Here is a 14,665-nt window from a genome sequence, read left to right as displayed (position 1 = left end):
TTTAAATTGTTTCATAACAAATGATATACATTCCTGACACTAAACCAAACAAATGTACTGGAATGATTGATTCCATTCCAAATCCGATGAATGATTCCGAATCCGAATCCGATTCCAACATGCGAACCAAATGCCACCCTAGTTTTCACCTAAACTATCATATAAATATATATATATATATGCATACTAATAATTATTATCCTCTTTTGCATTTATATATTTTTCCTATTTAATCTTGTCTACTCTCCCTTGTATTTATTTACTTTTCCTAATGAATTTTATATTTTCCAAAATATAACACATTAAATGTATTTTAAGGGGTGCCCAAACCCTAAATATAATAATACAAAACCCCAAATAGTCATAATTTCCTATTCCCAATTGGAAAACCACTAAGAAATATTTGTTAATGAACCAATATCTATATACCCTCAGTCTATGGGAGAATTCACCTCTCATCTGCTTAATCGGATACATAGGCCACTGAAGTTTTTGCTAAAACAGTCAAGAGCATTTACTTCGTCTTGTGGCAGGTTTATGATCACACGGAAGAAGGCAAAAAAGTTTACACATATTACAAATTATTAGTAGCCTCAGAAACTGATAATACTCTTCCTCTTATCATGGTGATTGACTTGTCTCAAGCCAGAAACTAAGCTGTTGGCGAGAAATGAATGGTGAATCTTGTACAGTTCATGGATGGCACCCCTAAGGATCATCATCTCAATCTTTTGCCAAAACGCCGTCCTCTACAGGCTCAAGAAGAAGAAGAAAAAGATGAAGAAGTGCATGCTGATAGTGGTTGAGTAATCAAAAACTGTTGCTTATCCAGCTCTAATTGAAAAAACCCAAGAGAGTGATAGGAATGTTGTTTATAGGATTGGTGTGAGGCTTTCTAACAGACGAAGGGTTCAGAGCAATTTTCTCCGGTCTGATCCAATTCAGTTATTGTGGTCATTGATGTATGTTGGATTTGTTGGAATTTTGCCTCAAATTTAGAGAGATGCCTTTTCATATTTCACTAAGGTTCATTCATGTATTTGCATATACATGTACTTAAAGTTTCAAATCTATTCATTCTACGTTCATTTATTCTAGATTCATGTAGCTCTTGGAATTTATTTGTTCATTCATGGAACTTCTAAATTCATGTATGTGTTAATGATGGTACATATATCTATATCCTAATGCTACTATGAATAGTGAACTTGGAGTCGAAGTTGAGTAGTGAACCACATTTTCTTCTTCCTTCTTAATCTTTGGTGCCGACTAATCCATTGAACTCGAAGTCTTGACTTGCGAGTGCACGCAACCAAGGCTGGCCATTATATCCTATAGGGTGACCGCCCAATGACCCATTTGCACCATGGACACGTTCCTGTAGGGACTGAAATCGCTTTCAATGGCAGTAGGGTATCCTATGCTTTAGCTTCCTTCTTAGTTACCAAATATCCCATTTCTTTGCACTCTTATTTCGGTAATCAATGTACTTCTTTCCAACAGTGTATTCTTAGCACAACGAAGAAGTAGCTAAGACACAGACATTCGGCTTGAAACAAGCTATCCCAAGATCTTCTAAGTCATTGGACTATGATACTGAGTTAAGTTTTGACTATGCTATCACTGGCTTTGGAATGAATTGAAAATTACGTGCACACATCCAACAAGAGTAGCATATGGTTTCTGCTGATTTCTTGGAAGGAAAGGCTTTAGGGAATGTCTGCATTTATATTTAGAATGCTGGTAATAATTGAAATTATGTATTCATTTGTTAATAGCAAATATCTCAAGGTTTAATTTACTAAACTCAGTGATTGTAAAAGCCCTTGCCTCCCTAAAAGATTATGTTATCCTGTCTCTGTTTATTTGTTTGGTGCAAAGGAGTTATTTTCGCATTTCAGGGAAAAAAAAAAAAAGATGCTGTGGCCTCAAGTTTGAGGCGTCAACAATGAGAAGTTTTAATTCAAGTTTCACTATTCCGACTTTTTTTTCCCTGACTATATGTGGATTAGTTTGTAATACTATTATTCAATTTTAATGCACAACATTTGTAGGTTAGTTTGTTGATTGTTTATTTCATTCCCACGATTTTGGATCCTTTGTGGGACCCTTTGTAATCTTATAATAAAAAAAAAAAGTAAAACAGAAAAAAGGTTACTGGTTTTAATTGCTTCATGAAGTTGTGTTTAGGCCTTAATGGGAAAATTAGAATGCGACAGAGACGTACAAGGGAAAGGTGAAAAGCAAAAAAAGAGAGAAGCTATGGGGTTTAATTGCTTAATGAAATTGTTTTTCCGCCTTAGCAAGAAAATATGAATGCTGCATAATAAATAGAGAAATTGGCAAACTGGTTGACCAAAACTTCATAGGATAAGCAAGAGGAAAAGCTGCAAAGCGAAACAATTTCGCCCCAGAGCAGAAAGGCGAAAAAATGCATTGGATGCCTGGCTTTTTATTTGCTTCTGAAATTTGCTTAGTTTATGGCAGAATCTGTGGACTTGGAGAAAGTTTATCCAGGTTTTGACCTTAAGAATGTTGGAATAGATATATGTCTATACGTATTTGCTAATAGCTTGTGTCTCAGGTTTAATTTGCTAAATTTAGTGGTTGGGAAGTTTATTGTTGCTTCGTTTTTCTGATTGAAGAAACAGGTTATGGGTGCTCGTTGAAGCTACTTTTAGGAGATGTAAAAGAAGAGGAATAATGAAATGCAAAACCAATTTTGCCCCCATGCAGGATCGAACTACAGACCTTCAGTTTACAAGACTGACGCTCTACCACTGAGCTATAGGGGCAATGTGGCCCAGGTGCATTTAGTTTTTATTTCATTCGGTAAATGTCTTAATTTTGCAATGCACCTTTCATCTACTCGTGTCGTGAAGACCACAGAAGTTGTGGTAGATTAGATGTCGCCTTTTGGCCCTAAGATTAGTAACTTTTCCTCAAGATATGCTTTTCACCATTCGATGATTTCTCATTGTACTTACCTTTGTTCTCCACTGTTTGATCTTTGTGGAAGATTCGCGCTTTCATTTGGTGAGATTCAATGGATGAACTTATCAAAGAACACGATTATACATGGGAAAGATTAATATCTACCCTTTAATGTACAATCAGATCATCGACCGTTAGATTGGATCAAGTACAAAAAATTTGAGATACATACTACTACAAACAATCGCCACCTTAAAAACATATGTCTATATCCATATTATATACTATTTCTATCTACCTATTATATAAGAAAAAAGTGGAGTTACTATAACAATCCCAATGATTGCCAAGTGAATCCATCTCATTTTGACATATGGCCCATTTCTCTTTTTTTCTTCATTTTGCATTTTTTCCCCTTTTGTTCGCCTTATTTCCTTTCTCATTTTTGGCTAGAGACAATTAAACAAACCCTTCCTTATTAGTTTCCACTCTGTACTCATTTTCTTTTTTTTTTCCGTCATCCTAATCATTTATTCTATTTTTTCTCTATTGGATTAGTTGATGGATTTTCTTTCATTTTTGTCCATAATTAACTAAATGAATGGTTTCATTATCGGAGATCAAGAATGGGTTTGATATTTCCTTTCTTCCATAGTCCAATAATCATGATTCATGATCTTCTACTTTTACTGTCTCTCTTTGATATGTACTATTTGATTTTATTTTTTTTGCATCCTGATCAGAAACCTTTACTTATTGCTTTTCTCACCGCTTCCTTCTTCATTTGACCTTTTTTTTCGCCGAAAAGAGGTATGTGATGTTGTGAATAAAAAACCTTTTGTGAGAACCCTCACTTAAGAACACGGATCTCCCAAAAATTTACTTGCATTACCCTTGAACTAAATCACTCATAACATTTCCATTGCATTGCATTTTATTGCCCTTACTTGAATGGTAACATTTCCTTGAGTTAACTTTATTTTACTTCACCATATACACTTTGACCAAATGTCTTTTTATTAGTGGTTGGGACTTTATATGATAGTTTAGAGGTGTTAAATAGACATTTGTACATTTGGAGGGTAGAAACTTCATTAGTCAAAAGATTAAGGGAAAAAAGGGCCAAGATTGGGCCAAGTGGCCAAACCCTAGCCATCCACCTTGTTTGACCAAAGGATTAGAGGAAATTTAAACCAACTTTGCTCCATTTTATCCTCCTTATGGCCGAACATCTTGAAGCTTCCAAGGGAAGGAAGAAAACTTCATCTTTTTGGTTTTAAAGCCCTAGTTTGTTCTTGAGCAAAAATCACAAGAGAAGGAACTTGAGTTAGTGAGTGAACCACCTTCTACCCTAGTGTGTGTTTCAAGCTTGGAGCTTTGGTTTTGGTGGTTTGTTTTGGTGATTCAAGCTTCACATAAGAGAGGTATGTGACTCTTAAATCCTAACTTTCTTGTGTTATATCATGTGTTTGAAGTTTTGATGGCAAACTAGGAGTTGTTTGGATGGTATTTGTCGTGAAACATTTTTGAACTAAACAAGTGGTAGTAGGGTTGGTTGGTTAGCATACCATGTGTTTGATGAAATGTTTGAGTTTTGTTTATGATTTTTTTTTTATGTGTTAACATGTTTTGGACTTTTTTTGAGTTAAGGATAACACTTGATATGATGATAAGTTAATTGCAATGAAATGATGGAAGTTGGTGATGCAAGTGAACTAGTGGACTATCTTTCTTTCTCTTGGCTGACCGGTTTTGTAGAGGAGGTTTCTTCTTGATTTTTTGGTTCATTTGCACCTTAATTAAGCCTAAGAAACTTGGCTAAACATTGGTTTAAAGTTTGGTGTGAGTTGAAATGGAAATGAAGCAAGCAAAGGGGTTGTTTGGACCACTAGTGGACTGTTTTGGTTCCTTTTGTGGCTAGACTTTTTGGTTTTTTTAATCAATTATGTGTATTGCATTTTGAGCTCCAATGGTACTGGATAACTTGCTTCCATGTATATGAACCATGTGAGATTGAATTAGATGAATTTGAGCCAAAACAAGTGAAGTTAGCATCAAGAACTAGTGTAACCTTGCTAAGATTTTAGGGCTGATCAAAACTGGAAAATCAGCCGAATTCCCTGGATCCCTGGTATTGATAGGAAACGAAATAGCATGTGCATTTGGTATCGTTAAAAAGCCCTTTGAGTCTAGTTTCTAACGCTACTAACAACACCTGATTCTGACCTTTCTACACTGAGATATAGTTGTTTTCCCGAGACTGCACGGGCGCAACTGTTTTACCCGTGAAGAAGACTTTGAAATTGAAGGAAATTTATCTTTTGCCCAATTTTCTTGCACTTGTCAAACTTGTTTTCTCATGATCTTTTACTGCATTTTAGGCCTAACTTGCATGGTGAATTGAGTAGATTTAACCACTCATTTGGTTACCAAATGAGCTCACATTTGGGTTGGAAACGAACCTAGATTGTTAACGATTTCACTCGTTGCCATAGGATTGGGAAACGGAGGTGAATGTAACAAAGGAACTTGACATTTGAACTTTGCTTTTCTTGATAGGTGAGTGTTTCAAGTACATAAAAATATTTACGTGGAATGTCTCCTTACTTGTATAACATGTTTACTTGGTTAAAGTAATTGTTCTTGAATTGATAACCTTTGGGACGAGGATGTACTTTATCATACTCGATCCTTTATAGTTTACTTTGTGATAGTGGTATGAAATGAAGTGCTTTACTTATACTTGACTTTTGGTCTTGCACTTGATTTGTTGGTCATTCGGAGGGTTATTCTACCAAATTACGTGTTACATACTCATTGTTGTTAGAAAATGCTAGGTACTGGATTTATCGTCTCATAGACATGTGTGTACCTTATCACACTTGACCTAGCTCAATTGAACTTGTGAGATTTTGCAACAACATGTGTTAGTCGTTTTATTACAACTGAAAAATGGCTAGAGTCCGGCCACTTTCTGGCTGGATTTTCGACCGGATTTGAGGCAGTGAGTTTTCAAAATTTTTAAGTTTTCTCCTGTCAGTCTAGCCCTGAATCCAGCCAACATCTAACCAGATTTGTGGCTGGATTTGCTGATAAAGTTTCTGATTTTTGGAGTTGTTTTTAGTTTTCTTGTTTGATCAGGGTTCTTCACCACCCGATTTTCAATTGTTTGGATTTGAAATACTTGAAATGCATGAAACATGCTATGCTGAGCTTAATTGTGACTTGAACCTGTTTAGGACAGTGTGCTCTTATGTACACTTAATTGACCTGACTTGACTAAATATTTGATATCTCATTTACGCATAAGCAAGTAATTTGATTTCTATATGACCTATGTATTTACTTGAAATACTTGGAATACTTGAGAATGTAAATTGCTGGACATTACTTGTGACTTGATTCTGGCTAGGCGAGTGTGTCATTATTGCACTCGGGCTCCCTTTCTTGAATGATCTTGTACTCACTTTAACTTGATTGAGCTGTACTTGTGTTTGTGCTTGTGTTTGACTTATAAGTGCTGAGCGGCCGTATGTACGACACTCCATCTGAGTGGGAGGTACCTCTCATCCCGTTTCAGTACTTTTATCCTAATTAAGTCAATTAAAGAGTTATCTCGTCGACACTAGGGCTGAGCGGTCGCATGTACCACACTCTATCCGAGTGGGAAGTAGCTCTCATCCCGTCTCAGTGCCTCTATTCTATTTTGTTAAGTGGAGTGTTATTTTCTCGGCTAACTGGTATGCTTGAATATTACCACCACTGTTCATTTCTGAATACAGAGCGTTAAGTGATAACTAACGACTCCAATCTTTACTGCATGAGCATTGGATATCATCCAACGACTCCATTACTGTTTACTGAATACTAGGGCTATAAGCCATTATTGAATTATTGAATATCCGAGACTATAAGTCCAACCTAGGGCTAGTTGGTTGAATCGAGCTAGCAAGGGCTTGGTCGAGGAGATCAACGAACCTTGGGTACTCCTGTGGCGTTCGGGCCCGGTAAGGGGTTTGATCGGTGGAAGGAAACATGTGTAAAGTGGAGATCTACGGACATTATACTTCCGAGGTTGACGAAGAGTCAACGGACCTTGATCAAGATGTAGTAGAACTTGCCTCGGAGAGTAACCTGTATCCTTTGACATGAATGTGTTCCTTATTGTACACTTTTGCATGTTTTATCTGGCTACTTGCTTAGCTATATACTAAGTCATGATCCATTCGTGTTTGACTTGTTTCTCGATGTCTGGATATGCTATCTTGTCTGGTATTTTACCTGCTTAATTACTTGAAACCTCACTGGACTTTTAACTCATTCCACGCCATTTGTTTTCCTTACAGGGATGAGAACATGAGAGGTTGAATAGAAGAAAGTCTCGATTTCTTCTAAGATTGTTAGTTGCTCGAGCGTATACCTCATAAATATCTAGCCTGCTTGTTTGGTTTGATTTTTGTAAATTTGATTCTTTGATTGTATTTATAGGTCGTGTGGATGTTGGAGGACCATGAGTGTATATGTTAAAGATTGAAAATTCATATCGCTTTTGTTATCAAGATTTTTTTTTATTTGAATGTTTTCATGAATTGTGACTGAGTCCTGGCGAGAGTTGGGCAGGCGGTCCGCCAAATCCTTGGGTACGCCCTAAGGGATGGTGGGGCTGTCACAGGTGGCATCAAAGCTGCTTCGCGTGGTCTCTGCGCGGGGTGAGATTGGGCCAAGTGGTGTTATGGTTCCGATTATGTGAATAAGTGTGAAGGACTAAGTGCTCTTCTTGGGCGTAAACTATGAATCGTGCCTATTATAAGTGTAAATCCCTTATCATAGTACTTGGGAAAGATAGCTATGTACGTCAGGTAGGAATCTCTAATATGGGTGATTTACTCTTGGGACTAGCCAGCTCGAGTTGTGAATTATCTTATTGTGGATTCTTGTATTTGAGTACCAAAAAGTGAAGAGCACTAGAATAAGGGTCTGTATCTTGATTGCACTTGAGGTAAGTTTTGATAGCAAAGGTCATGGCACGGAAGATTCTAACATTTAACCTAGTAATTGAACTGATCGAGGGGATTGGATGTAGGGGTGCTATCATGGACTGATCTAATAATAGAGTGGCTAGGGTTTCTATAGAGGGTGGCTAGATTGTAGTGTACATTGGGAATTTGCATCGAAAACCTATTTCCTTCCTCCTATGTATGTGAGAACTTGATAAGTGTTTATTTGATTTTGAGGCTGTTCAACTACAACTATATAGGTATTTCTATCCCTTTTGTGGTATTTGATACCCGTAGTTTGGTTCTCGATGAACTACCCTTGCCTATACTTCCTTGATACCTACCCAATGATGTCAAAGTATGGACTTGGCTTGGTTATTATCGTGTCAAGATCGAGAGTTTTGAAATTATGTATAGGAATTTGAGAAAAAGTATTTGGGTTTTATACCTGTATGCAAAAGCTTGAGATAGGGTGTGAAACTTTTGATATACGAAGCATGCTTTAGGTCATTATGTACATAAGTGACAAGTGGCATAGTATCTTAAGATATTACCCTAACTATGTTCTACTTTCTCGTTTATCTCATTTGAGAATATCTAAGTTTAATCTTCCGTGGTTGGATTGGAAGTGAAGGAACTTGACAATTATATGGTTAGAGTTCCAATTGTACTTAGTTACTTATTTTGATCCATTAATTTGCTTGGCAAGCTATCACTTGAGTTCAAGCGAATCGGAGAGATAGCACATTTGGCTGATATGTATAAGGAAATAAAGATTCTTCGAAAGGAAGTAGTGTTCCAAAAGAGATTAGCTGAGTACTAAGAAGGATAATGGGAGCAAGAATACGTGGGGAAAATTGAACTACTGTGCCAGAACATAAAATTGAAAAAGAAATACGAAGGGATTCCAGAAGGGGTACGGAATAAGTTTGAATTAGTGTAATTGCCTATGCCTCTAGAAAATTAAAATCCCATGAGCGCAATTACCCAACTCATGATTTGGAATTGGCCACTGTAGTTTTTGCCCTAAAGAAGTCAAGGCATTACTTATATGGGGTAACTTTTAAGGTTTATACCGACCATAAGAGTTTGAAATATCTATTCTCTCAGAAGGAGCTAAACTTGAGACAGCAATAATGGGTGAAATTTCTTGAGAATTATGACTGTACAATTAACTACCACCCAAGAAAGGTCAATGTCGTAGTGGATGCTTTAAGTTGAAAAGTTCAAGTAGCTAGATTAATAGTCAAAGAGTGGAATTTATTGGAAAAGTGAGTGAATGGAATCCACGGTTGGACCGACAAAGAATAATCTTGGACAACATTACGGTGAGATTTGATTTGTTAGATCAAATTAAAGAAACTCAAAAGAATGACGAGATGGAGCAAAACTGGGTAGAAAAAGTGTAACATGGGGAAATTTCAGACTTTAATGTGAGTTCTGAGGGTATCCGAAAATTTCGTGATCGGATAGTGGTACCGTAAGATGAAGTGATAAAAAGAGATATTTTGGAGGAGGCACATCGATCTAAGTATACAGTACATCCCGAAAGCAGTAAAATGTACCAGGATTTGAGGAGACTGTATTGGTGGGATAAAATGAAGAAAATTGCTCAGTTTGTCCAAAAGTGTTTAGTCTGCCAACAAGTGAAAGTTGAACATCAGAAACCCTCAAGTCCTCTACAACCTCTTGAAATCCTTGAGTGGAAATGGGAACATATTATCATGGATTTTGTATCAGAATTACCCCGTACCCAGAAAGGTCATGACGCCGTTTGAGTAATAGTAGACAGGTTGACCAAGTGTGCTCATTTTTTGCCTATAAATATGAGATATTCCTTGGAGAGATTGGCCCGACTATACATGGATGAAATAGTGAGATTTCATGGTATTCCAGTAAACATTGTTTCTAACAAAGATCCGCGGTTTGTGTCTCGTTTCTGGCAACAATTACAAGGAGTCTTGGGAACCAAGTTGAACTTTAGTACAATTTATCATCCCCAAACTAATGGACAGTCAGAGATAACCATTCAGACACTTGAGGACATGTTAAGGACTTGTATACTAGACTTTGGTGGAAGTTGGGGACAGTATATGGCGTTGGTTGAATTTGCATACAATAATAGTTATCATTCCTCCATACAAATGACACCGTACAAAACTCTCTATGGAAAAAAGTGCCGATCACCAATATACTAGGATGAAGTAGGAGAATGAAGGGTTTTAGACCCAATTGCAGTACCATGGATCAAAGATGCCTATGAGAAGGTGAAGATGATACATCAGAGGCTTCAGACAGCGCAAAATTGACAGAAGAGTTATGCTGATAATCGGCGAAAGGATTTGAAATTTGAAATTGAAGACAAGGTATTTCTAAAAGTCATACCATTTTGAAGTCTCACGCGCAGGAAAAGAAAAGAAGCTTCAACCGAGATATGTAGGACCTTTCGAAATTCTTCAATGCGTAGAGAATGTGGCATACCAGTTGGAGTTACCAGCAAGTCTATCCAGGATCCATGAGGTGTTTCATGTTTCTATGTTGAAGAACTATCATCCAAACCCCACTCATGTACTAAAGCCAGAAGAAATTGACATTGATGAATCTCTAACTTACGAAGAAAGGCCGGTACAGATCTTAGACCGAAAAGTAAAGGAGTTAAGGACTAAACAGATACCCTTGGTAAAGGTTTTGTAGAGAAATCATGAGGTAGAGGAAGCTACCTGGGAAGTGAAAGAGGACATTCATGCAAAGTATCCTGAGGTATTCAGCGATCAAGGTGAGAACTTCGAGAACGAAATTCTTTAAGAGAGAGAGAGTGTAAGAACCCTCACTTAAGAATATGAATTCTCCCAAAAATTTACTTGCATTACACAAGAACTAAATCACTCATAACATTTCCCTTGCATTGCATTTTATTGCTCTTACTTGAATGGTAACATTTTCTTGAGTTAACTTTATTTTACTTCGCCACATACACTTTGACCAAATGTATTTTTATTAGTGGTTGGGACTTTATATGATAGTTTAGAGGTGTTAAATAGACATTGGTATATTTGAAGGGTAGAAACTTCATTAGTCAAAAGATTAAGAGAAGAAAGGGCCAAGATTAGGTCAAGTGGCCAAACCCTAGCCATCTACCTTGTTTGACCAAAGGATTAGAAGAAATTTAAACCAACTTTACTCCATTTTATCCTTCTTATGGCCGAACCTCTTGAAACTCCCAAGGGAGGAAAGAAAACTCCATCTTGTTGGTTTTAAAGCCCTAGTTTGATCTTGAGCAAAAATCATAAGAGAAGAAACTTGAGTTAGTGAGTGAACCACCTTCTACCCTAGTGTGTGTTTCAAGCTTGGAGCTTTGGTTTTGGTGGTTTGTTTGGGTGATTAAAGCTTCACATAAGAGAGGTATATGACTCTTAAATCCTAGCTTTCTTGTGTTATATCGTGTGTTTGAAGTTTTGATGGCAAATTAGGAGTTATTTGGATGGTATTTGTCGTGAAACTTTCTTGAACTAAACAAGTGGTAGTAGGGTTGGTTGGTTAGTATACCATGTGTTTGATAAAATGCTTGAGCTTTGTTTATGGTTTTTTTTGATGTGTTAACATGCTTTGGACTTTTTTTGACTTAAGGATAACACTTGGTATGATGATAAGTTAATTGCAATGAAAGGATGGAAGTTGGTGATGCAAGTGAACTAGTGGACTGTATTTCTTTCTCTTGGCTGACCGGTTTTGTAGAGGAGGTTTCTCCTTGATTTTGTGATTTATTTGCACCTTAATTAAGTCTAAGAAACTTGGCTAAACATTGGTTTAAGGTTAGGTGTGAGTTGAAATGGAAATGAAGCAAGCAAAGGGGTTGTTTGGACCACTAGTGGACTATTTTGGTTCCTTTTGTGGCTAGACTGTTTTGGTTCTTTTAATCAATTATGTGTATTGCTTTTTGAGCTCCAATGGTATTGGATAACTTGCTTCCATGTATATGAACCATGTGAGATTGAATTAGATGAATTTGAGCCAGAATAAGTGAAGTTAGCATCAAGAACTAGTGTAACCTTGCTAGGGATTTTGGGCTGATCAGAACTGGAAAATCAGCCGACTTCCCTGGATCACTGGTATTGATAGGAGATGAAATAACATGTGTTTTTGGTACTGTTGGAAAGCTCTTTGAGTCTAGTTTCCAACGCCACTAATGGCACCTGATTCCGACCTACAGTAAGATGTGACGGTCCCACTTCCCCCTAAGGCGAACCAAAGGGTTCGGCGGACCGCCTGCCCAGCTCTCGCCGGGACTCAGTCGTTCACTACAATCCTCAAATATTACACGAATTCTCCAATAATTACATGTCATAAGCGAAGCGGAAACAATTCCCAACTATACATAAAATGATTCCAAACCTTAACTGTACAAGATATAAGCCATCCAGTCACGTGAATAAGTACTACAAGCCTTCCTTCGCTACGAGCCCTGTGGAGGGGAATAAAACATTTTTGGGGTGAGCTAGAAGCTCAGTGAGTAACCAGTAAAAGCAGTCATCAAATATATTTCACAATAATGCATTTCGATGATGCCATGATTCCAAGATCAAATGTACGTTTATTGCTCTCGTGAGCCAGTGAAATCATAGTACCTAAACACCCAACGCTCAAATTGATCCTTAACGTATAACAATAAGAGGGAGCCCCTTTTTGAGCTCCAGATGAACATGAACAGTGGTGGAGACGTTGGTGTTTAGCACGAGACTTCCCAAGAACTCGTTAAAGCCAAAACCATGTCATGAACTCGCATGCAAGCACGCATGATATGCAATTGAATAGTAATGCAAGAAACAGTTCATAAATAGCTTTGGAAATAGTTTGAGGTCACTCACCTCCACGGCTCAGGAACCATCCATCATATATTATTGCCTTGCTCAAATCCAAGCCTTAGATCACCAACTCAAGGTAATCAAGCCCTCTCAAAGTTCGGACAGCATGCCCCCTTAATTTCTTTATTTGTCCAACCTACAAACATTCACCAAATCCATAACCATCAATCACAATCACACATACGATTCACAAACCATAAAACATATCCATTTAGGCCATAATATCTTTCAATCAAAGCCTTAGGAATCCACCATTAGAAAACCCCCAAATAAAACCCTAGAAATCGGAATTTCCGTACAAACCAGAAATTTTCCGCAAATGATTGCAATTAACGCTCAAGAGCTTCATTTAACACCATAACAAGCTATCAATCCAAGACTAAAGAACCATAATCATTTAAATCAGAAAAATTCCCAATAAATTAAAAATTGAACCAACTTGACTTAAAACCATGAAATCATCCACAATATGGCACCTCTAGCCTTTACAAGTCACTAATGAACCAATATTAGAACCAAAAGGAATTTCTCAACAACTCACCATATGAGCTCAACAAAGGTAGAAACTTAGGGCTTCTCTTCCAAAAATAACTCCACCAAGACCTCTAGTCCACCCTAGCTAGCACTTGTACGGAGCGGTTTGAAAATCCAACGGTGAAATATCAAGATTCAAGTAAAAATGGAAGTTGGAAATTGAAGAGCTTTTCTTTCTTTTCTCTCAAACACTCAGCTGGCCAAGAAGCAAAAATGCAGATATTTTGGGCCAAAACAGTTTAAAAGGAGAAGAAAACAGGCGGTCAAAGTTGGTGGCCGCCTATGCCACGTCACAATCCGGCCGGATTCCAGGCCGGATTCGAGGCAGTGGCGGATGAAATTTTTTTTCAAAACCTTCAAACAATCCGGCCGGATTTGGTACGAAGCATTTTCAGCAGAAATTTTCTTTTCCAAGCTCACACGCCGTGTTCGTCCGTACTTCCAACAAAGATATATATACAATCTCATGCAAATATACCCAATATACACAACCACATACTCACATTTATCATGAAAACTTCCTTGGAAACATGGATAGCAAAGTTTCACTTAAATAACACAACGGAAGTGAAAATAAACACAAGGCTGTGAAAATGGTGAAATTTTTTAGGGTTCTCACATAAGATATGGTCGTCTTCCCAAGACTGCACGGGTGTAACTGTTTTACCCGTGAAGAAGACTTTGAACTTGAAGGAAATTTTTCTTTTGCTCAACTTTCTTGCACTTGTCAAACTTGTTTTCTCAAGACCTTTTACTGCATTTTGGGCCTAACTTGCATGGTGAATTGAGTAGATTTAACCACTCACTTGGTTATCTAATAAGCTCACATTTGGGTTGGAAACGAATCTAGATTGTTAACGATTTCACTCGTTGCCCTAGGATTGAGAAATAGAGGTGAACGTAACCAAGGAACTTGACATTTGAACTCTGCTTTGCTTGACAGGTGAGTGTTCCAAGTACATGAAAATATTTATGTGGAATGTCTCCTTACTTGTATAACATGTTTATTTAGTTAAAGTAATTGTTCTTGAATTGATAATCTTTGGAACAAGGATGTACTTTATCATACTCGATCCTTTGTAGTTTACTTCGTGATAGTGGTATAAAATGAAGTGCTTTACTTATACTTGACTTTTGGTCTTACACTTGACTTGTTGGTCATTTGGAGGGTTATTCCACCGACTTACGTGTTACATAATCATTGTTGTTAGAAAATGCTAGGTACTGGATTTATCGTCCCATATGCATGTGTGTACCTTATCACGCTTGACCTAGCTGGAATGAATTTGTGAGATTTTGTGATAACATGTGTTAGTCATTTTATTACAACTAAAAAGT

At 37.3% G+C, this 14,665-nt stretch overlaps 1 non-coding gene across 1 annotated transcript; it reads right to left on the bottom strand.

Moving 5' to 3' along the window:
- Positions 1 to 2,723: 2,723 nt before the first annotated feature.
- On the bottom strand, positions 2,724 to 2,795 carry TRNAT-UGU. Its single transcript has one exon. It is a non-coding gene; the product is annotated as a tRNA-Thr (tRNA).
- Between the last annotated feature and the right edge of the window lie 11,870 nt (positions 2,796 to 14,665).

This window comes from Coffea eugenioides, chromosome 11 (assembly GCF_003713205.1).
Source record: "Coffea eugenioides isolate CCC68of chromosome 11, Ceug_1.0, whole genome shotgun sequence".
NCBI classification, from domain to species: Eukaryota; Viridiplantae; Streptophyta; class Magnoliopsida; order Gentianales; family Rubiaceae; genus Coffea; species Coffea eugenioides.
This window is presented reverse-complemented; position numbering and strand designations above follow the sequence as displayed.